A 24,321-nucleotide genomic window follows, 5' to 3' on the forward strand; every position below is an offset into this window, starting at 1 on the left:
GGAATGGTGCAATGTGACGGCAGATACACACGAGCGGACTGAGGGGGATAACAAGGCATGGAATAATACAGAAGGATAGCAATAAGAAGATTAACATCATTGAAGGCATTAAAAGTGAACTATTTGTTTGGTGACTCTTTCGTATATATTTGGGAAATTGCACTTTTCTGAAGAGGTGGGTCTTCAGACTGTTTTTCAAGGTTTTGAAGGAGATGGAGTCTGATGTGAGTTCTAGAATATGGGTGATACATGGGAGAAATCTTAGAGGTGATTATACAAGGAGCTCCCTAGTGGAGAGCAGAGGAGGAGGGCTTATAAGGACCGGAGATTACATGTGGGGAGGTATCGGGAGATTAGGTCAGAGGTGTATGGAGGGCACAGGAAAGCCTTATATGTCACTAATAAGATCTTGAACTGGATTTTCTACATTATTGGGCAGCCAGTGTAAGGACTTGCAGATAGGAGAGGCAAAAGAGTAATGATGGGAGGGGCGAGTCAGGCAGGAGAGTTAAAGGGGTTGTCCCGCGAAAGCAAGTGGGGTTAAGCACTTCTGTATGGCCATATTAATGCACTTTGTAATATACATCGTGCATTAAATATTGACCATACAGAAGTTATACACTTCCCCCCTCCGGTGTTGGCGTCCCCGTCTCCATGGCGCAGACCGAAGTCTTCTTCTGCCTGGATTAGACGCGCTTGTGCTGAAGGGGCCACTCCGGCGTGCTTGTGCCGCACAGGTCTTCTGCGCATGCGCAGAAGACCTCTGCGGCGCGACCACGCCGGAGCCGGACAGAAGAGGGCAGACTGCGCAAGCGAGTCTAATCCAGGCAGAAGAAGGCTTTGGTCGGCGCCATGGAGACGGGGACGCCAACACCGGAGGGGGTAAGTGTATAACTTCTGTATGGCCAATATTTAATGCACGATGTATATTACAAAGTGCATTAATATGGCCATACAGAAGTGCTTAACCCCACTTACTTTCGCGGGACAACCCCTTTAAGGATAGATTGGAGGTATGCAAGAATGTTGGATGGCAAGTCACAGAAGAAGATGTTGCCATTGTCAAGGTGGGAGATTGTGAGGGCATCAACTAGCAGTTTTGTTGACTTGGGATTGAGGACCAATGTTTTCAGTTGGAGGCGTCAGAAGGGGGTAAGGGCTTACATGTACAGTTTGAGGGACGGAATCAAAGGTTACCCTGAGACAACACATTTGTGGGACTCTGGAGAGTATGGAGTCATTAACTCTGATTGAAAGGTCTGTTGGTGGGTGAGTGAGATGACAAAGATGGAGAAGGTTTAGATGGAGTAGCGTAGACCCTTGTGGTACACGAATAGAGATAGGGTAGATGGTGTGGGAGCGGGAGATACTAAATGTTCATTCAATGAGGAGATCCAAAAGAGGGCGAGGTCCCTGATACCAAGGCAGGATAGAGTTTGTAATAGAGTTAAGTAGTCAACTATGTTGAAGACAGAGTACGTACCAACTGGAGGTGTAATAATGTTTCCCTATGCAAGTGGCAAGAATTCAATTTACTTCCTTTGCCCTCTAAGCATTATGAACAAGGCATAGTGGTTTGTCTGCATCCCTTGAAACCCATGGCACATGCCCGCAAGAAACCCCCCTAGCTACACCCTTGATACTACCTATGTTATATTGAGGGTCCATTGGGAAAAGCTGCAAATGGCCCTGTGACTGTTTTACCCTATCAGCTATATTGCTCCCGTAATATATTAGAGGGGGTTTCTGTAACTTAAATATTGATGAACAATCCTTAAGATAAGCCATTAATGTCCTATCGGTCGTGGTTCAGCACTCCTGGTGTTCAAACGAGTGTTGCAGCCTCTTCTTCAGTTCTGTGACATCAAATTCTACAGTCACTGTGCCTTTCTGCAGCTTAGTCCTATTCAAGTGTTCAAGTGAATGTGATTGAGCTACAATACCAGGCAAAACTGGTACTCAATCTATTGTGATGTGCCTGATATACAAAAAAGAAGTTACTGCAATCGCTTGAGCACCACAACCCCTTCAAACATCTAATGGGTGCGAGTCTAGGAACCAGACTCCACCAATCTGACATTGAGACCCATCCTAACGAAAGGTCATCAATAATTAAGTCTCAAAAAACTTTGGAATTGTTATCAAAATTACCCTATGCTATATTGTCTAAGCAGTGGACATCCGATTTAACCTATTTGCATAAATAGGAAACTTTTGTAATATATATTATTAGAGAAAAATACCTTTCTCCACCTACCAGGCTCTCCGTTCACCTCTTTAACTATTCACGAACTGTAAATTCACTGAATAAAAGTCACACATAAACAAGAGGGGATTCTGCTCCCCCAACTCCCTGTAGCACACCCTCAGAAGCAGTAGCATTATGGTGCACACAGCAGGACTGAGCAGTATAGAGGTGAATCATGAGAAATTGAAGGATAATCATTCAGTGTAAACGCTCTAACTGACTGAGCGATGATAATTGTTCACTAATCGTTCATCTTTCAGTTTAGGCGAGCATACACATCAAACAATGATCGGCCTCTGTAAACAGGTAGTCATTCATCTATGTACAACTGCCTGTTCACTGTGAATGCAGGCAGGTGGCCGGAGGAGATCTTCAGCCACTCTGCCTCCATTCACTGAATGATCATCCATCCTGTGCAATAAGATGATTAGCAATCAACAATCATCCTGTCTAAAAAGCCCATAACTCTCTTTCACTCTAATGCTGTCCCCTCCTCTCTCCTCTCCCTTTTTCATAGACTTCTTTGGGCAACTGTAATCTGATTGCTCAGTGAAGCAGAGTGAGTGAACAATTAAGGAGGTGAGGGGCAAAGAGGAGCCTAATAAGTGGAGAAATAGCCATTTTCTCTAATAAAGCATATTACAATTTTTTTCTTTTATTCATAATTTGCCTGCACTATTGATTTATGGAACGTTGCCTACAATTGGAGGCACACTGTAACCTAGAGGGAGCTACGTAGACCAATGATACAGTTCTCTAAACTGAAGCTTGGGGCGCATGTATGTTTGTGTCAACTATTTGGGCAATGTGAGGGCAGTTCTGTCTGAATCAGCATTGTCTACCTGCAGCACTTGTCCTGTTAAATAAATCAACTAGTCAGCAAAGTATGACATTCAGTTGGGCATTGAAGCTGTCTAGTTGGTATACTGCCTAATATTAGCATCATATTACAATTGCTGTGTAGAACGAGGAAAAATTCTTTCTACCAAGTTCGCCAACAGATAAAACGTGAGAGTCCTCAGCCAATACCTTCAATCGCTAACTGAAAAGTTTGCAAGGGAGTAGAAGAGCCCTTTTGATCATCATGCAGGTCTAATTGTAGAGTATTTGAACCTATTATGTTTTATTTGACAGGAAAATTATCTGTTTTTAGCACATATACTCCTTCCATCACACCTATTGTGCCAACGTGACCTCTTCTCAGTAGTGCACAGGCAATGGTTCTCAGGGGTCATTGCCATGCCAGGGGTGTAACTATAGAGGATGCCGTTGCACCCGGGCCCAGGAGCCTTAGGGGGCCCATAAGGCCTCTCTTCTCCATATAGGGAGCCCAGTACTATGAATAAAGCATTAGAGTTGGGGGCTCTGTTACAGGTTTTGCACTGGGGCCCAGGAGCTTGAAGTTACGCCTTTGGCAATGCCCTAACTATTATGTAATATGGTGCTGCAGAGAAACAGCTCAGGTGTCAGATTAGTTGGGAATTCAATGGTATGGCATGGGCCTAGTCTAGGAGGCTAAAAGATCGCTACAGTGATGGACTAGGAGATGCATCAAAATGATCTTGCGCGCCAAAATAGGCGCCAAATTTCAGAATATGGGGAATGAGCATGCTCAGAGGATGCGTATTGATTGGCTGAAGCTCACAGATAAAAGAGGCAATTTCTTGCTTTGCAATATGAGAGCACAGGGATTATGTAAGTGAGCTGGAGGTGGTGCTGGAGAGCTGAGGAAGGAGACATAGTAGTGTGCAGGAGGCTGCTGCCTATGAGAGGGAGTTGAGTACTGGGAGCAGTAACCCAAGCTGTAAGAGAACTGATTGAAGAGCACCTTGGGCGCTGCACCCAGGAACCAGTCTACTTTCTGCAAAGAGGAGCAGAGCAGTTGTGCTATCACCCAACCTGGTAGAGGAAGCTGTGCTCCCAACTTTGGACTAGCCAGGGTAGTTAGCAACAACAATTCCCTCCTGAAGAAACCGTAAGTGAGACAGGCCTCAATTCTAGCATTAGGTGTGCAACCTGCTAGAGACAGAACTAGTTGAGCAACTGGCCTGTTATTAGGAGACATTACACAGAATGACTTGGATTGGTTAAGCCAAGGTATACTGCTCATGGTTGCGAACTGAGATAAAAATACAGGAGTGCGAGCTCATATAATAGAGACACTGTGTTTTCAATAGATCATGTGATATGTTACACATTTGTGGCTCTGTGTAACAACATTGTTACTGTTCTTTCATTGCTGTATTTTGGATTGTGTATGAGGCAAGTTGCACACGAACAGATTTCAATTGCAGAATCTGATATCGTCACCCGTGCGGATGATCTACGGTATTCCGCACCCATTGAAAAAATATATTGAATATTCACATGTCCGCTCAGATGAGCGGATTGTGATTGCGATTTCCATGAGTGGATTTAAAATTGCAGTGTGTACTGTTTTTGTGCAGAATCTGCACGGACGACTGCCATTGGAGTCAATGGAAGCCGTCTGACCTGCAGCCCATCCACAATTGACATTGCGGATAGGCCGCATGTACCAGCGTCATCGCCTAGCAACGTCACGGGAAAAACAAACGTTTAAAAAAAAATCCAACAGCGAGCATCCGCAGTCTTCCGCAATATAGAAAGCGAAGATACACGGGTTGTCGGCTGTGGTCAGAGCCAGATTCTGCTGCGGACTCCCACATGCGGAATCTGACTCGTTCGTGTGAGACCGGCCATAGTAATCCTAGTTAGCCGTAGTTAGTAACAGGTGATTCTACGGTAAACGTTTAATTGCTTACTTGTAATTATAACATTAGCCACTTTGTACCTAAATAAATATTGCGCTGTATGTTCTTGTAACTCATTTTACTGCATCGAATCCTGATTTAGCGTTGCAACCCCAACCCCATGACAAACCATTGTATAAAACACCAGTTGAAGTGAAATAACTCTCCTAAGAAGAAGAATCACTTGATTACGTTGAACTTAGTTGTACCAGAAACATCTCCCTAGAGGCTGATTGCTACAGAGACCGAGTCCCTTATTAGGCCTGGAAGGTCTAAAGACTTTCTCAACGTGGCCAGTTTATGTTCTATGTAAAACTTCAGTAAGGCATTTAAGAAGTTAACCCCCTTTGCCTCAGTTGTGCCTCAATTTCTCCTTGACTATTCCAGAGGGGTGACTGCTATCACCCCTTCCTCTGAGCCTTACAAGATGATGACAAATAGCAAGCTTTCAACACTACTTAGATCTCTTCATCAGGCAAGGTTTAACACAAAATCTCAAGAGTCACATATTTATGTACAAAAGGACAAAGAAATGGTGTGGCAAATAAGACTAGTGATGTAAAGCAGAAACATCAATATGTTGGGAATGAGCAGTAAAATGGGTATAATGAGGCATAATGATGCTGTATAGCAGTAGGGATGTCGCTGGTTCAGGATATGATGCAGTCGATGGAGTAACCAAAATATACCATTTTTATTTATGAACAGAAAGATAAAAGTGAAACAAGTGGATAATAGTGAGCAAACAATAGGATGATAATGAGTAAAGTCCATTTACATGCAAAGATAATCATTCAAAAGATTTTTGAGCGATTGTTTTGCATAAACTGCTAGTGGACAATATGGTCCATCAGCAGCTTATCACCTTCCTTTGCATGTAAATGAGCCTCCCGAACCTGTATGCAGAGAACAGCAGGTGGTCTGTTCTCTGCATTCAGATCCTTTGTTCTGCCATGGGGTAATCAGCAGCTCCCATGGAGAATACAGCACCATGGACAGCAAACACAGCTGAAGGATGGATTTTATGCTCACCTAAAAATCATCGTTCAGACGAAGAGTAAAAGATGGGAGCATTTACACACAATGATTAGCGCTAAAACGGTGGCTTTCGAGCGAATTTTGAATGATAATCAATGCGTGTAAATGGGCCTTAAGTTGGTACCTTAGATTATCTCGACATGATCTATTATTAACTGAAACATAGTAATACCTGGCGGGCAGTATCAATAAATTTTTGCTAAGATTAATGCAGTTGAAGGAGTCGGGGATGGTGAGGGTGGTGGTGGGGTCCCTTAGGATAGTACTCCACAGGCTCCCTAGGTAACAGATCAGCCCTCCTGGGCCTAGGATCAGAATGAGATCTCCTAGGTTGCTCCACCTCTCTTAGACAACTACGGCCTATGAGATGGCTTGGGTTTGGATGCAAATACCCCCAGGCATATGTGTATTTCTCCAGATAGTCAAAGTCCAGATACATACATTCCCTGCTGAATAACAATAACATTTAATGCAAAACAATAATAGTATGAGTTATCCATAATTTCTAAGGTGCAAAGAGTAAACAAAGTTCCAAAGGGCATATGGTAGGCTACAAGGGACAGAAAAAAGATACTACCAAACCCCTTACATAATCTCATGAAAATACAAATTACAGAACATAACACCCAGTTTCCCTTACAAGGATAACACTGTTTCACTTCCAAGGTCGGCTCTGATTTTCTCTTGCAAAATATCTCAGTTCCGAAACTAAAACTCACACCACACCCAATAGCCCTTACAGTTCACTTTCTTTCTCCAAGTGCAACTAGAGTTTGTTATAGCAGGCCTGCTGAGCAATTAGCACCAGTTCCTATTGTTGTGCACAACAATAACACCTGAAGAGGCCGGCCTCACTTACAATTTGTTGCACAGAAGTTGCAGCTTCCACCAACCCAAGCAATACCACATCATGTTCTGGGGTTGAGAGTTCTACTCTCAGTCTGCTTGTCGGTGCTGGTCTATCCCTCACTCTCCAGGTCATTGTGATCCTGCTCCTTCTCTCTCACAGCCAGCAGCTTTTTGCTCTTCAATCCAGCACCTTCTCAGCCCAGTTAAGATTGTCTCATTTTATATCAGAGCATCCTCCAATCACACAAAGCTCAGTGAGCATTCTCAATTCTGTTGCTCCAATATCTGGTGCAATTTTTGGAGCACGCAACAATTTTGGCACAACTTTTGGTGCATCTATCCAGTCAATCTCTATGCCAACTTAAGCCTTTGGGGCAAGTCTCTTACAAAGGTATAGCTTGCAAGGGGTAAGGAATGAGCCCTTGGTGCTGGGTGTCAGAGGGAAAGCCAAGGAGCCACGCTAGTCATGGTAGTAAGATACGGGACTAGGCCAGCAGACTAAATGTTTGTCCAGGGTGAAGGACAACGACTGCAACAATCTAGGTGTAATTGTTGATGACAGTGTAGATCCCACAATAGTAGGGTTTAGTAATTGCACAATGGGCACAAAATGATGATTATTTGTAAAGTGATCCTAAAATGCCCCTTCATGTCTGGTTTACCCATGTATGCATATACGGTAGGGGCTGGGTAATTAGATTGCACATTTATGTACAGTCTCTTTCGATCCTACACAATCCAGTGATGCCTCTTCATACATTGTGAGGGCAATAGAGAAAAATAAATCCTCCACTCTGGTATTTTAAAGCTTGCATGTTCAAAAGGAATATCAATGAGTCTCAATGTATAGGAGTCTGCCAGAGTGTCTCTGCTTCTAAGGCCTGTCAGGTTTCATCCTAATGACTCAGATCTTGAAAGCTCTTCCCTTCATCTCTCTCCTCCTTTTGTCTCCGTGCAGCAATTGTCAGAACTTCAGACCTTGGCGAGCTCTTCTGCCCCTAGAGGTTTTGCTTCTGCATTGAACTCATTAAAAAAGGTTGCATCCAGTCCATGTAATTCTCAGCCTCGGTGACAGGAGCAGGGACGTGAGGAGAAAGGAGCGGGGAGCGCGGGGCTGGAGGGCGAAAACACCAATGAGTAGGAAGGCTTGGCATTGATTTTGTATTGATTTTAGGGTGAAGGTAAAGTACAAAGGGTGGTCCAGGGTAGAGCTGATATCTGCTGAAGGCTTCTGCTACCCTTCACGTCTTCGTTGAATTCCATTAGAAATCAAAATCTAAGAGGGGTTAAATGATAGTGTCACTGACATGTGAGCAGCTGGTATGTTCTATAGATGCGGGATGAAGAATGGCTCATGGACGAGGTCATTGTTGACCATAAGTTTTAGATTGCAGCGTTTTTCATATCCATCTTGATGTTAGGTTGACTGTCTCCAGCTTACCGCGTCAACTACGTCAAGGCTCTTAGTGAATTACCTAATTTGTAGCCCTCATTTTAGCTAAGTAAATTAAAACTGTAAATAATAAAGACTATTATCATTTGGAATTGCAACGCTCAACAGCACCACTAGGAGGAGATATTTGCTGGAAAATGAAGGCGTATAGGGGGGGGGGGGGCGCAATAATGCAAAGCGAATTAGAGTTAAAAGAACATAAATACTGCACAATGCGATGTGACTGTCACTACCCACATACAGCAGTGTAAAATGTATGAAACCACCACCGCTATAGCAAGCAGAGTCCTCAATACTACACTGCTAGTGATATGCAATGCATAGCCATGTAATATCTACCAACACTATGAGAAATGGGGAAATGGCTTAAATAGAATTTCCCTAATTTATTGTTAGAATAGCCCCCTCTAACATCCATAAAATACAGAGCAGTTGTTGCCGGGACGCCTCACATGTCTATATGTATGGTATAAATGGGGGTAATGCAGTGTAGGATTAGAGTTCTCCATATACTGTACATATATTTATATATATATTAGCTCTTTTAGGGAACTGTTGCACCACAAGAATATAGTTTTGGTATGGCAGGTTTTTGCAAGCATTTCCTGAATAGTGAAAAAAAAGCGCCTCTGTGAAAAAAAGGACACAAATAAAGCTTGCAAAAAACACGAAAATTATTCAAATTAGAAAAAACACCAAAAAATTCTGTGTGAAGGAACCCTTGGAACATCTTTAGGGCTCCCACCCACTGGCGATTTTTTTTCCTTTGCGTTTTGCGTTTTTTCTCAAGAGCAATTAGTTTTGAATGTACTCCTGTCCACTGGCGGTTTTTTTTTCAGTCCGTTGCAATTTTTAACATAGGAACTGTCAGTTGCATATGTGTCCTTATTTTTCTCTTAATGCACCCATGAATGTCAATGTAAATTAATGGAAAAAGCCGCGAAAAAGCAGCGAAAAACGCGCCGAAAACGCTGCGTTTTTCACGCACGAAAATCGCAAACGCCAGTGGGTGGGCGCCCTTATATGGCGGATTGTTCTTTCAGAAAATCCGTCACGGAATCCACTGATCGTTGGATTTCTTCACTGGATCTGCACTCCATAATTGCGGATCTGCATGCAGATTTAGCGCCATTCAGTTGCAGCCAGCCAATGCGGTTCTTGCTTGGAAAGCGTGTCATGAATTGCCATTTTTAATTCTCTTTTTTTAATGCAGCACAGATGTCAAATCTACGGACAACACAAATCTGCGCCGTATAAGGTATGTTAATAAAGTGCACATTCCAATTGAATTTAATGGGATGCTGAAATGATGCAGAATCTGTGCAAGAATCTGTCTCAAAATGTGTTCCATGTGTTGTAAAGAGCGGAATACGGGCATTTTTGCACCATTAGGGCTCATTCACACGAGTGCAGAATAGACCGTGGAAAGATCGCGTCTAATAGAATCAGTGGTTTCCTATGGAAACGTTCAGATGAAGGAATTTTAGATGCCCAAAAAACTGGCACCTAACAAATATAGGACAGGGGTGGCTACAATGGCCGCATCTGAGGTCCGTTCTGCGTGGAAACATAGGATCTGACCTATCTGTGGTGCGTGATGCACAGGGGTCTCCATAGACTCTTATGGTAGCAACAAATTCCTCTGTTCACACAATTTTCGCTTGAGCTAGATGTGATCTTTTACGGCACCTATTCTGCGCTAAAATCAGGCTCGTGTGAACGAGGCCTAACTGTGGCAAATCCAAATTCGCATCAGAATGTGACACGTGTGGATTTTGTTGTGAGGGATTTTTACGCCACATATGAAGTCATCCTAAAAGGGATATACAGTATATACAGTATATGTGGGATTACCATGGCGTTCTCCGGAGGGGCTACGCTTCTGGAATGACAGTCGTTCATTTACATTTAGGCCTTCTTCAGAGGGACGTATTTGTGTGCGTTTTTGCGCGTGTAAAATACACATGCGCAATATGCAGAGAATACAAAAAAATAGTTCCTGCTCTACCTTTCTGCGCATTTATGCAGCAAAGGCCCCCATAGAAGCCTATGGAAGGTGCCCAAATGCACACGCAATACGTAAGGGAATGCACAAGACGGGGAAAGAACACATTAGGCTAAATAGCCTCTTAAAACAGGACAGGCGTGCACAAAAACATACAGTACCATGTGCAGACATGTGCAGAAATCAACCTTGTTCACCATTCAAATACATTGCGCTGGGGCAAGCGTATTTGCACATACGCCCGTCTGTAGAAGTCCTTACACAATTATGATAGTTGCTTGCTGACATATTATACGTAGGGGGGATCTCCGTGCAAATGTGTTGGCAATACGTTCAAATACGATGGACCATGACTTTACACCAGAGGACGTTTGATCAACCAGTGACTATTTTTTGGCTAAGCTGCAATGAAATAACTGGAGACTCGTCGTTGGTCACCCTGCCGGTAGCCATGTTTACGCTGAGCAATTCATCAGAGCTATATTTGGCCAATAGCCGTCCCATGTAAAGGTACCTAAAAAGCACGTCCATATTTGTGGACGGTGTACCTGTATAACCATTGTATGGGGTTGCAGCCCCTTTATTGGTCTGTGGGGGTCCTAGGGTCACACTCCCACCAATCTAACCAACCATCAATGTGTACTTCCGAAAAAAAACATTTGACCTTGTGGCATATTGCATATGAATGCATAAAGAGATGAACGTATGCGCAAAAATGCTCACCGCAGCATATTTCTGTATGAACGTGGTCGGATGAGGTAGATCTGCTCCGGTGTCTGTATATATTACTTATTGCGCACGCAGGGCCAGTTCACACGCGCGTAACACCCCCATTCCGTGGATTAAAAGGCTGTTCTTTTCCTCCTGTTTGCGCAGTGTTTCACGCTTCTCCTTGCGTATTTGCGAACCTCTCATAGACTTCTATGGGGTTCTTTGCTGTGCAAAACACAGGAAAATGGAGCAGTTCCTAATGCACATGGGACTGATCCCATTGAAATCAATGGGTTCTATTCTCTCTGTTTAGTGTGCGCAGTTTTTGCGTGGACAGATGTGTGTTTGCACGCCTCCCATAGACCTCTATAGGGCAGGTCCTATTTTTTTGTGTGCATGTGTAATAATGAGAAGTGAGCATAAACCCATTTAATTAAATGCGTCCTATTCTCTGCATTATATGTGTGGAAATTTCCCATGCGCATAGTCATGGCGTATCATGCTTATCTGTTAAAGGCCTAGTACGCAGGTCTCCAACTTTTGGCTATTTTGAGAGTACATCCCCCAATATGTAGTCTTGTGATGAACACCTGGAGATCCACAGGTTGCAGATCTCACTGTGTTTTAGGTAGCCTGCACATGGCTGGGTCGGATTCCGCATGTGGGATCACCATCCGGGCGCAGTGGAATCCAACCCTGTGCCCAGCTGGTGATCCCGCATACCTGTCTGGTGTCTTCTATTTTGTTCTGCGGATGTGCCGGCTGGCGCACATGCGCAGTAGAGATTGCGCCGCGCCGTTGCTAGCTCGATTATGCTGATCCCGCGATCTTCTACAATGCTGATTGCAGAAGGGTTGCAAGGTGGACAGCTTCCATTGAAGTCAATGAAAGCTGTCTGCACGGAAGCCACAGGTAATCGCAGCATGCTGCAATTTCTCCCCTGCGAGCAGAACATTCCAATCGATTTTTGCTCATGGGCAGGAAATCACGTTTTGCCATAGCATGCTATGGGCGATATTTGCTGCGGAATCCAGAGGCGTACGCCCGCTCAAGATTCCGCCCATGTGCAAGCGGCCTAAGGCCTCATGTCCACTAGCTAAATGGAATTGCGGATTCCGCAGCAGATTTTGCCCATAGGGAATCATTGGCCATCCGCGGTCCATTAAATTGATTTTTGCACCCGCGGATGGCATTTTAAAAGAATTGCGTTTTTCACGCGCGGGAGAAAAAATGCGGCATGCTGCATTTTGCCGATTCCGAGCAGATCGGCAACATTGCTATCAGATGGATAGCAATGTGTGCAGATATCTGCATGCAAAACAAATACAATTTAAAGCGAATCCGCGCGGAATCCGCTGCGGAAATCCGTGGCAGATTCTGCGCGGATTGTATTTTTCTAGTGGACATGAGGCCTAAGGGTATTACTGATAAGCTGGAGATATTTCTTATCAACTATTCAGCCATAACGCTAGTTTTGTACTAGAATTTTCCTTTTTTTAATCTTTTTTGTCCCTTCCATCTGTTCATTATTAAGGGATTCAAGCGGATGAAAAAATGCATCAGGTCTCATGTATTCTATGCAGATTTTCTCACCCAGAAAAAAGGGGTGCAGAAGAGTTTCGGGTCCTTATAAAAAAATAAATCCCTTGAGGATCTATTTTGGTCATTGAGGTCAACAGATGATCACTGACTAAAGTCATATCTGGAAAAGGTTTTTCTTACTATAGACCTTAGGGTTTAAACAGACGGACGTGTTTGTGCAAGGGGAAGGGTGCAACCGGTGGACAACGGAGGGAAAAGAAGACATCTGGTCCTTATAAGGCCTCATGTCCACGGGATAATTTTTATTTTAAATCCGCAGCGTTTTTCCTGCATGCGGATCCGCGCCACATAGAGATAGTTAAATACCTGCGGATGTCATTTTTCCCGTCAGGTGCAGATCCGCGTGCGGGAAAAAAAATGGACATGCCCCATTTTCGTGCTGGTCTCCCGCAGGCTTCTATTGAAGCCTATGGAAGCCATCTGGATCCGTGGGAGACCCGTACCAGAATTAAACTCACCTGCTCCGGACGATGCGGTTCTTCCTTCCTTCACGGCCGGATCTTCTTTCTTCGGCCCCGCGGATATGCCCAGCGCATGCGCGCGGCACGCTGCCGGCTGCCGAGCACATCCGCCGGGCCGCAGAAAGAAGATCCGTCCGCGAAGGAAGGAAGATCCGCATCGTCCGAAGCAGGTGAGTTTATTCTGATTTTTAGGCCTCATGTCCGCGGGGCAGGAGGGACCCGCTACTAATTCAACATGAAGAATTCGCGGCCGGCCTGATTTTCCCCATGGACATGATGCCTCAAGCTTTAATAACCTTTCTATTCCACGGAAATGGAGTATTCCGCGCGTGAATTGGCATTGCAAGCACTAATTCACGGTGCTAATCATGGATACTCATGTAACAACCTAATTATTGCCAAGCCTTGTCCATGCGCAAATATGCTCCATTGCGGTGGGTATATTTGCACATACGTTTGTTGTCGAAGCCGTTAATGAACAGAAAACAGACACAAACCTGATGATATTTTATGCATCGCCACATTTATGCATTTCCATCAGATGAATAAATATCAAATCAATTAATAACAAGCATCCAAGACAATAACTATCTGAAGCTGCTTCCTGGCGGAGATATCCTCATTAACAGCCCAGGATGTGGGGTGCGGGTCGGGGGATCCTCCGCTGGGAGCCTCTTTCTGTTCCTGAGCAGATCCTGCTTTTTTCGGCGGCGTAGAGCTGCAGAAATGATTTGAATATGGATGCTCTGCAGCGCTCTATTTAGCTGCTCCCTGGATATGGGTTTATTGTTTTCTTTGAAATTACCCTGCCTGATTTACTAGGATAAAGCACAGCTATGCCGGCTCTCCAGTGATTAATAATTTGAAGACATTTACATTTCAATACAGATTCTTACCACTGGTTTCCTCTAATTTTTCCCCTACGGGAATGTGGAATATCCCTACTGGGGCAGGACAGACAGCGCACACCGAGATGAGAAAGTGCATTCTCTCCAAATATATTCACACTTTCCGTAGTAAGTCCCAGGTTTCCAGCATCAGCATCTCCTGCAGAAGAGCCATCACATCTGCATCTGTCTTTGTAGTGTAATTGTGCTCTATTTCTTACTTCTATAAGGCCGTGTCAGTGCGTGCGGCACTATACGGCCCAGTGTTACAGGATGGATGGACAGGTAGGAACTTTCCAAATTAGATGGCAAAAGGAATATTGAAATGTGTGCAAGATAATTGCTGATCATCAATTGAATGTTCCAAGTATGAATAGTAGACGAAGCAGCTCCTATTGTCTTTGTGTCTATATAGGCATTACAGTTTTATGTGAATAGGACAAGAATAAAGAGATTATTTGGGAATGAAGTCCATATTACAATTTAATCCACAAATGTTGATCTGAAGACATCAAAAGGGTTCATATAATGGGACATATGTACCAAAACATATTTTACGGCTCATGGTGAGTTTGACAAAAAGATATTCCTGCTACTCACCGGGCCCGCCATGAGCAGTAAAATGGCACCACAATGTGCCAACCTTTTTATGGCAAAACTGGGGAGTGACTTCCTGGCCTCCCGCCCCAACCAACTATTGGCTTATTTCCACTACATTGATGACATCATAATCATCTGGACCAACACCGAACAAGAACTATTAAAATTCTATGAGAGATTCAATGCATTTCACCCCACCATAAACCTGACTACTCGTATATAGAAATTAACTTTTTGGACACCACCAATTTCAAACAACTCAATACAGACATCCCTGTACCGGAAACCGATTGATTAACCCACATACCTTAGATGGGACAGTTCCCACCCTAAACACATCAAAAAGTCCATAGTTTACAGTGAGGCCATCAGATACACGGGATCTGCTCCAACCCAAGAGACAGAGAGAACATTTACACAATCTCAAAAAGGAATTTTTAAATTAGGGCTACCATCTCAGCTCATTTGATGACCAAATCACCAGAGTCACCAGGATACCCAGAAATCAACTACTCCGATACAAGAAGTGGGAAGGAAATGATCGTGTACCTCTAGTAGTGACCTACAATTTCCAGCTAGAAGTACTAACTTTATAACTTCAAAGAAACTCCACCATACCCTACACAAGGATGACCGTCTGAAAACTATATTCCCGGACCCTCCCCTTCTGTGTTACAGGCAACCTCCTAATTTGAGGAACTTTATAATCAAGAGTGCATTGCCCTCTGACACACGAAAAGGAACTTATCCCTGCAATGTAAGGAGATACAAGACCTGCGCACATGTATGGACAGGATACGGATCCCCAACACACAGCAGGACTATAAGATACCTGGGACATTCACATGTTCCACGTCCAATGTTGTGTACCTGATCTGGTACAGGGAATGTCCTGTTGGGGGGCTTTATATTGGGGAAACAGGACAAAAACTGAGAGCCAGGATGAGATCTCATTGTCGCACAATTAGAGAGGGAAAGACTGAATTACCTGTGGCAAAACATTTTTGTGGTCCGGGACACAACATAGAGATGAGAGTTATCATACTGAAGGGCAATTTCAAGTCGTAGCATCACAGAGGGATTTGGAAGTACAAATTTATGGCCATGTTTGATACCCTTAAGAATGGAATGAATCTCAGCCTGGGATTCTTGCATATGTGGAGAATATGAAAGGTCTGAAGGAGGTCAAAAGGGATGTCCTCTTCCCCATCATTTTTTATTTTAACTTCATAAAAATTTAGAGCTTGATTTGTAAGAATGTTGCCATCCACTAGGTGGTGCTGCATTTCCTTCCATGTGCAGGCTGAAGGAGAGATAAGGGACATCACAAAACTGTCACATTCACGAGCTCAGTGGACTGATTATGTCTTAGCTCATTTTGTCTGTTGTTTTAAGTTTTGAGTCCAAAACAGTCCCACATTTCTGTGTGTGAACATTTGCATTTCAATCAAGATGAGGTGTCCCCTCTGCATTTGCATATTATATATATGACCCATCCAAACCACTTCCATTTTAGTCTTTTGAAGGATTGATAGAAGACCCAAAAGCTTCCTGCAACATCATGTATTTTTGTTAGCCATTAAAAGGTATCATATCTACAAGATTACTTGTTTTCTCTCACTGAGAACAATCAAACTTTGCTCTACTGGTTAACACGGTACCAAACCCCCTTTTTTTTTCGTTTTAGGAATTGTGATGTACAAATGACCATATCATGGGCTATACTTCCCATACAGCTCGTTGTTAAATACATCATTGTGAACACTGAGAACATCTGTTGTATAAACCAAATATATATTTTTTGTACCATGACACTTTTTACTGTACAATGCTTTGAGGGAATTTTCCAGAATTTTATAAATATTGCTAAAAATGGCAGAGCTCTAGATTAATATATCTAAAAAGTGATCCTAAAACACTTATGGCAAGTATTGCATCCAATGCCGACTAGGGTTCTCGAGGTACACCATGAGAAATTATTCTGACCTTTCGTCTATACAGAACATGTGCATGGCTACTTGTAATTGCATTGCAATGGCAGGAGATTGGCACCAAAATTAGGTCCAAATGGGGTTGTCTTCTTCTATACATTTGGGGCCCATTATCGTGTCAGAGCCTGGGCCATTGGATAATCCCTCATAGTCTGGTAGGCTAGTCCAAGCCTAACTTTGTCTAATGTTTCTTTACATACATTTCCTCCATAGTATTGCTTTATGGATGAGATACTGTGGATTTTGAAGATTTTTTTTATGTTTCCAGTCAACTAAAAAAAATTATTTCATCGTCTAAAACTTTAATGTATCTAGCATCCATAGCATATCTGTGCCCATTATTCATTTATCAAGGCCAGGAGGATACTGCACACATGTCTCCGTACAATTTTCCAATAGCCTATGATGACCCTTCCTAAAGTTTTGCTTTTTTTGGACCACTATGATCATTCAATAAAAGCTTGGACTACAGACAATGACTCTAGTGTAGAACCAACGAAGAGGTTAAATCTGTGTTATCATATTATCTGCAGAATGAATGCAGGGAAAACATGTGCCAGAGCATTTGGCATGCACTCCCCACCATGGCATATGATTGAGCTTTCAAGGCCATATTCCAGGCTCCAAATCTGTCCCATATAATATATTTCTTTGGTTGTATTTTATCACGTGGCTTTTTTGAACGGAACGTTAGCATTTGATGTAAAGCTTGTGTCGCCTATTTTATTTCAGTATAAACAAAATTACATTAAAAAATATGTTAACGTTACTTTCCCTTTACAGAACATTATGGAAATCGGCCAGGAAATATAAGCCAGATGATTTATCTTGCAGCAATTATACATTTCAGACATATAAAGCCTGAGATAATAGCCGGCGACAATACTTTGTATAATCTGAGCATTTTAGAGCAGCTTTGTTTGTTTACAATGCTAATAAAATATTTTTGAAGGATTTGAAATGTACCGATATATCAGAATCATCAAAACTTGAGCATGTTACTGACTGCACCAAATATAATTAATCATTGCAAAGTTGTCTATTGAATTGCCTGACAGAGCAATGATCGGCTCTGGCGCTGGAGTTATCTTTTTCTTCTGGAAATTATGTAAAAAAAACAATTTTGCAAATAAAAAATAATCACTTTTTGGTGTTACTGTCCAGTGATTGAAAAGAAATGATTACACAGTAATTCCTAATGCCACAGCCCCGCAGGTAATGCATGTGCTGCTGTATGGTGACTCCACGAGGCACTGAAGTCTTTCCTAGAAGTAACACATCATAAATCAGTAATACGGCATGAAATGGAGCATGCCATGACCTCTTTGTGCTTCTATATAGGAATGAAGGCACACAGAGGGGTCTTGAGCAGGGTAGGGGTACTGTTTGCAGTGGGCATGAGGCTATATTTGCAGAATTCTTGTTCCTTGATGTCACTTGCAAATTAATGAAAAAATAGCCATGTTTCAAAATGTCTCTATTTTGTTTCAAATATATTGGACATTGTGCAATTAACAAATAAAATGTCCCTATTGGACTTTCATTTCTATAAAATCAAGTTTCAATAGGCTTTGTTGAATGTTTGAAACTGCCAATGAAATTAGTGACAATTGAGGACACATAGAAAGGAATTATTTTAAGCTAATAATATAGGGATGAGCGAGTATACTCGCTAAGGCACTACTCGCGCGAGTAATGTGCCTTAGCCGAGTATCTCCCCGCTCGTCCCGAAAGATTCGGGTGCCGCCGCGGGGAGCTGCGGGAGAGCAGGGAGGAACGGAGGGGAGATCTCTCTCTCCCTCTCTCCCGCCCGCTCTGCCCCGCTCCCCGCCGCAACTCACCTGTCAGCTGCGGCGGCCCCCGAATCTTTAGGGACGAGCAGGGAGATACTCGGCTAAGGCACATTACTCGAGCGAGTAGTGCCTTAGCGAGTATACTCGCTCATTCCTACTAATAAACTAACATAGGGTCAGGACAGAATTACCAAAGTCTTCAGTTAACTTATACTTTGATAGGATTAGGAGGTTCAGCTACAACAGCCTAAGTCCTGCACTAATAGCCCAGGTCCTGCCACAAGAGCTCAGGTCCAGCGACGAACATCAAGGTCCAGCCACACCAGTCCGAGTCCCACCACGATAGCTCAGGCCTATCCAGAACAGCCTAGGTCTTGCAACAACATCCCAGGTCCACCTACATCATTCCAGGTCCAGCCACAACAGCCCATGTCTAGCCACAACATCCCAGGTCCAACTACAACAGCCAAAGTCCAGCCACTAAATCCTAGGTCCTGCACCCACAGCCCAAGTCCCACCACAACAGCCCAGGTACAGCCACGACTGTCTAGGTTCAGCCACTGCAGTCCAGGTCTCGCGACGATGGCTCAGGCTCAGCCACAACAGTCTAGGTCTCGTTGCAACAGCCCAGGTCCAGTCACAACAGCCTAGGTCTTGCAACAACATCCCAGATTCAGCTATAACTGCCTAGGTCCAGAATCAACAGCCCAGGTCTTGCCACAACAGCCCAGGTTCAGCAACAATAGTCCAGGTCTCCCTATTACAGCTCAGGTCCAGCCACAACAGCCTAGGTCTCACCACAATAGCCCAGATTCAGCCCCAAAAGCTCAGGCCTTGCAACAACATCCCAGATTCAGCTACAACAGCCCAGGTCTAGCAAAAACAGTCCAGGTCCAGCCCGACAGCTCAAGTCTTACCACAATAGCCTAGGTCCCATCAAAACACCCCAGGTCCAGACACAATAGCCCAGGTCTTGCAACAACAACCCAGGTCAAATTGTAAGAGTTTGGCCTGGGTTAGACGATGGAATAGCCCTTAGCTCTGGAGAGGTGATGGAGGCTAGAACACATAGGCAGTGGTAATATGAGACCTACTCTCCTGAGGCCATCTGAGTGCTCAGTAAACTTTTAATAAACAGTTAAACAAAATAACAAGCAGTAAAAATAATTCCGTCAACTGGAAAATTATACAGAGAGTCCAACACGTGTGACGGGTTTCAGTAATACCCATTGGGTGAATAAACAGTCCTTGGATAATAAAGCGCCATTAGGGCGATAACACAGATTTTCTTAACTATCAAGTAAGTTTCGACTTACAACTTCTGATTTGCCCATCCATGGGCCGTCTCACATATGACAGTTACTGTTAAAGTCCGTGGAGGGAAGAGAGGACAGCGTGCAGAGTCTCTGTGAAAAAATGTCCTTCTTGCTTTCTAAAATGCTGTAGCCTCAGCTTTGCCCTCTCTGGAACCAGAAACTCAGTGCCCGTAGGGCTGCGGCTTTCCTAAAAAGCTGCTATGAGGAATACCCTTTGTCCCTGTACTACAGCGTAGTGGCTTCCCTCTTAGACTAAAAACTTCCTGTCTCCTCATTAAGACTCTTGCACTGTGATACCACTGCTTACACAGCCACAACACCTGAGGTCCAGCCAACACAGCCTAGAAGTTGCAACAGCAGTCATGACAGTCTAGGTCTCATAACTACAGCCCAGGTCCAGCCATAACAGCCCAGGTCCAGCCACAACAACTCAGGTCTAGCTATGACAGCCTAGGACTTCCAACAGCAGCCATGATAGTGCAGGTCCAGCCATGACAGTCCAAGTCCCATGACTACAGCCCAGGTTCAGCCATAACAGCCCAGGCCCAGCCACAGCAGCCCAGGTCCAGCCATGACAGCTAAAGCCCAGTCACAACATCCTAGATGCCACAACAACAGCCCAGGTCCAGCCAAAACAGCATAGGTCCAGCAGTGACAGCTCAAGTCCTGCCACAACAGTGCAGGTGAAGCCATGACTGCTCAGGTCCAGTCATGACATCCCGGGTCCAGGTATGACAACCTATAAGTTCTGCCATAATAGCCCAGGTCCTGTGACAACAGCCCAAGTCCAGCCCCTGACATTGAGCAGTTGACTATCCTGCTAGTTGATCAACTACTGATTATGGATTATCCCTACTTTATTTTAATTAACAAATAGTCTATTAATTTCCAGTTATTCGTTCTATGACTTCTATGTATTATATTAACATTATGATTTACAATATGGACATTCACAATAAAGAAACCGGAATATTCTGCTCCCGTTCCCCGCTTTCATTATTAAACACTATCCTGTATTTTTAATGGGCTTTGAATGAGCTGCCTGGCTGATTATTCACATCAACAATATATTCGCACAGTTTGGCTTGTTTATGTAGTAGTGGCCGGGATTCAGGGGTCTTTCTTCATAATGCTGCTTTATTAAGACAATGCTAATGAAGTATATTATCCTTGTCATTATCCCACATTAAGTCAAGTGTGCAAGCCTTTCTATTTAATTCCACTTAAATGGACAGTGCCTTTAATTAACAATTTCAATTATTTAATAAGTATTATGTAATCCGTGATAAATTTTACTATATGTCATTATAATTGGGTGGACTAGAGACTCGGTGGTTAGCACTACCTGAGCAGCAAGGGAAATAAGTAGGACTTAAAGAACCCCTAGGACCGGTGTACAATACCATCTTGCAACAGTTGCAAAAACAGTCATTAAAATAGCGTTTTAGTCGCAGTTGGTCCCAGAAAGAGTTAAAATGGCAAACAAATAAAAACAACATTATTTTTATGCTTCATTATTGGGAGAAAATGTGGTGCGCCATGTTGTCTGAATTAATGTTTTTTAACAATAAATTAAATATGAGTGTTCTGTGCCAAGCCTGATCTGTCTGTTGGCAGTGACAGGCTTTGTGTGAGGTTTGAGCGATCTGTTCATTGCCCCACTAACCTGCCTACGTTGGCTCTGAAGGGCAGCGTTTACTGCTGATTCTGTTATTTGAATGCACAGTGTAACTCTCTGTTCTATATAATTGTGTTCATTCACCTAATAAGTCCAGGAGATGTGATAGAAAGAAATTACTGTCAGATAATTAAGCATCCACAATGCAGAGAAACTCTACCTTGGCTGAAGTGTGAAAACACATTTACACCTAATGAAACTCGGAAGGGAATGCTTCTGAGTAAGTGACATATGGGAAGCTGCAAAGTGACAGAGAATGAAAAACCCTAACCACAGAGTGTCCTTAGAGATGAAATTCACATGTTTACAGAGTGGTTCTCCTTTCCACCCATGTCACAACATAAACGACGGTGCACCGGGTCCCAGAAATATGGGGAGGATATTTGGAAGAAGCATATTGTTTAAGGGATATTGGCTTATTATGATGGCATGGATGAGGAGACACTGGGAGAGATCAATATCATCAGGATAGTGTGACATTGGTTTGGTCATACGTTCCCAATAATGTTAGGGTTGTTCATATAGGACATATTCTTAATACATAGTTATTAATGGAATCTCTCCTGTTAGCTGAGCGGAGCTCAAGGCAATATCAAGGAATTTCAATAGCTTCTGATTTTCCAAATAGCTCTCTGTTAACAAGAGTGATATCATGACTTTTGCAATTTACTAATATTCTCTCTAAAATGTCTTTAAACTAGAGGTACTCTAGGACTACACTTTTATATTCGAGAAATAGCTGACCCCTCCCATGAGCAGCTATTAGCTCCTCTCTAATTTGTACAGGCTGGTCCCAATTGGCTGTTCTCCTTTTATTTAAAAACATCCTACTAGAGTGGATTAAAAAGCAGACAATCTATCCAATTCGAATGATTTAATATAGCATACATTTTAGTTTGCTCATTTTATTTAATTCAGTATTTCTCATGGCTTCTGGATGGGTTGGAGGATCGGGATCAGGATGACATCATGGAGTCGGCCAGGGCCTATGTGATCTTCATGCCAACGCATGTTATTTCGGTGCTAGATGCTCACCAGAACACTTCTGCCAGTTAGTGGTCTGATTGGTTGGCAGAGAGGGGACTACTTTAGAGTACATTATAGGATATACACTTCCTGACACTGTCTTACATCATAACCACCCTACTATAATACTGTGACTCCATAATAAAAGAAACCTCCACTAATAGAATACAGAACCCACACGAACCTACAGAATTTAGGGACCATGGATATGACTGCTCAATGTGTAAGTCTGAACGTCACCTGCTGTCCCATGCTTCCTTCATTCCCCACTGCTGTCAGTTTGTAATGAGGTTTTGAGGAGGCTCATCACCTGCTAAATATTGGATTTTTTTTGGACCCTAATAACTGTGGGACCAAGAGATTCATGGAGTGTTGGACTGAATGTAGCTTTGATTTTACAGTATTATGACCCGTGTTGCCATCTAAAAAGTCAGAATACACTGAATAGGCTTTGCAAACCAATAAGGCCGGTTTCACACCTGCAACAGAACCTCCAGCCGGAGGTTACTTCACTGATCCGACTAAAAATACTGGAAGAAAAAGTGCTGCATGTAGCACTTTTTATCACATTCAAAAGCCAGGCAGCTAGGTGGAGACCAGGTGGACCCCATTATAGTAAATGGCATCAGGCCAGTGCTGTTCGGTTCCGGAAAGTGGAATTCCCAACACAGATGTGAAACCACCCTAAGAAATTATATATTTTTTTTAATGTAACTGTTTCTTTAAATCTTTGTGCTTGGTGCTGGATAACTGAGACAGTGTTGCAGGGAATGACCTAGGTTGGTGGTACCATATGTTACTAGCCAACCAACAAGATGGTAAAGTTCCGCTGAGTAGTAGAAGTATAGTTACACAGCAGTTATTGGACCGGGCAGAAGTAAACATACTATTCTTCTGATGGTTGCCTGAATTTTCTAAGACAAGCATTGCTGACCTGATTGGTGTCATCAAAGGCTAAAAAATTAAACCAAATTACTGACCAAGAGCTACTCAGTCAGTGATTTAGAGCCCTGCATTATGTGTTACCCAAGTCCAGTACTGGATGATCCGAACTGCTTACTATGAATGCCGGTGTTTCTTCACGTTAAAGAAAAGTTACCTTCTTTCAGCAAAGATGTGGTCTGTTTGTGCTGATTTACCGACTTGCTGCAATAGTCCAGGTAGAGTCTGTGACCAACCCTTCGATCAGCACTTTGATGTGGGGGTTGTGGGCAGACAAGAGGCCCAGCTGAGCTCCACGGTAAGTCTATACAAGTCCCTGCTTGAGGTAGCCCTGCCTGGTGCAGCTCTTCCATTCATCTACCATCTACTTCAGCCATCACAGTAGTCTAGCTGCCCAACTCATGGTTACTAGATTGACCCGATGTTTGCTACGTAAACATAAAAAGTTTGGAAAAACGTTTTTCTGTCTCTCTCTGCCTCTTCCTGTCTCTCTGCCTTTATCTGTCTTTCTGTGCCTTTTTCTCTCTTCCTCTTCTTCTGTCTCTTTCTCTGCCCCTGTCTTTCGCTCTCTCTCTGCCTCTCTCTCTCGATGCGTCTGCCTCTCTCTCTCTTGCTGCCTCTGTCTCTCACTCTGCCTCTCTCCGTGTCTTTGTCTGCCTCTCTGTCTTCTGTGCCTCTCATTTCTGTCTCCTCTCTCTTTCTCTTTTGTGTCTGGCTCTCATTGGTGGCCCAGAGGGAGTGTGTCAGATGATGATGGGTGGGACTGTCACGTGCTCTTTCATCCTCTTGTCCTAGGAGCTACCTCTGTTCTCAGGAGCCAATATTAGCAGTGCTGGGTGAACAGGATGTATAAATTGGCTGAACTGTGGCTCAGCCAATTTATAAACTCTGCTTCCATGACACGATGGCAGTGATTGGTTCATCCGGCGATGCATTGATACGATGAACCA

The sequence above is a fragment of the Eleutherodactylus coqui genome, chromosome 3, assembly GCF_035609145.1.
Source record: "Eleutherodactylus coqui strain aEleCoq1 chromosome 3, aEleCoq1.hap1, whole genome shotgun sequence".
Classification (NCBI taxonomy): Eukaryota; Metazoa; Chordata; class Amphibia; order Anura; family Eleutherodactylidae; genus Eleutherodactylus; species Eleutherodactylus coqui.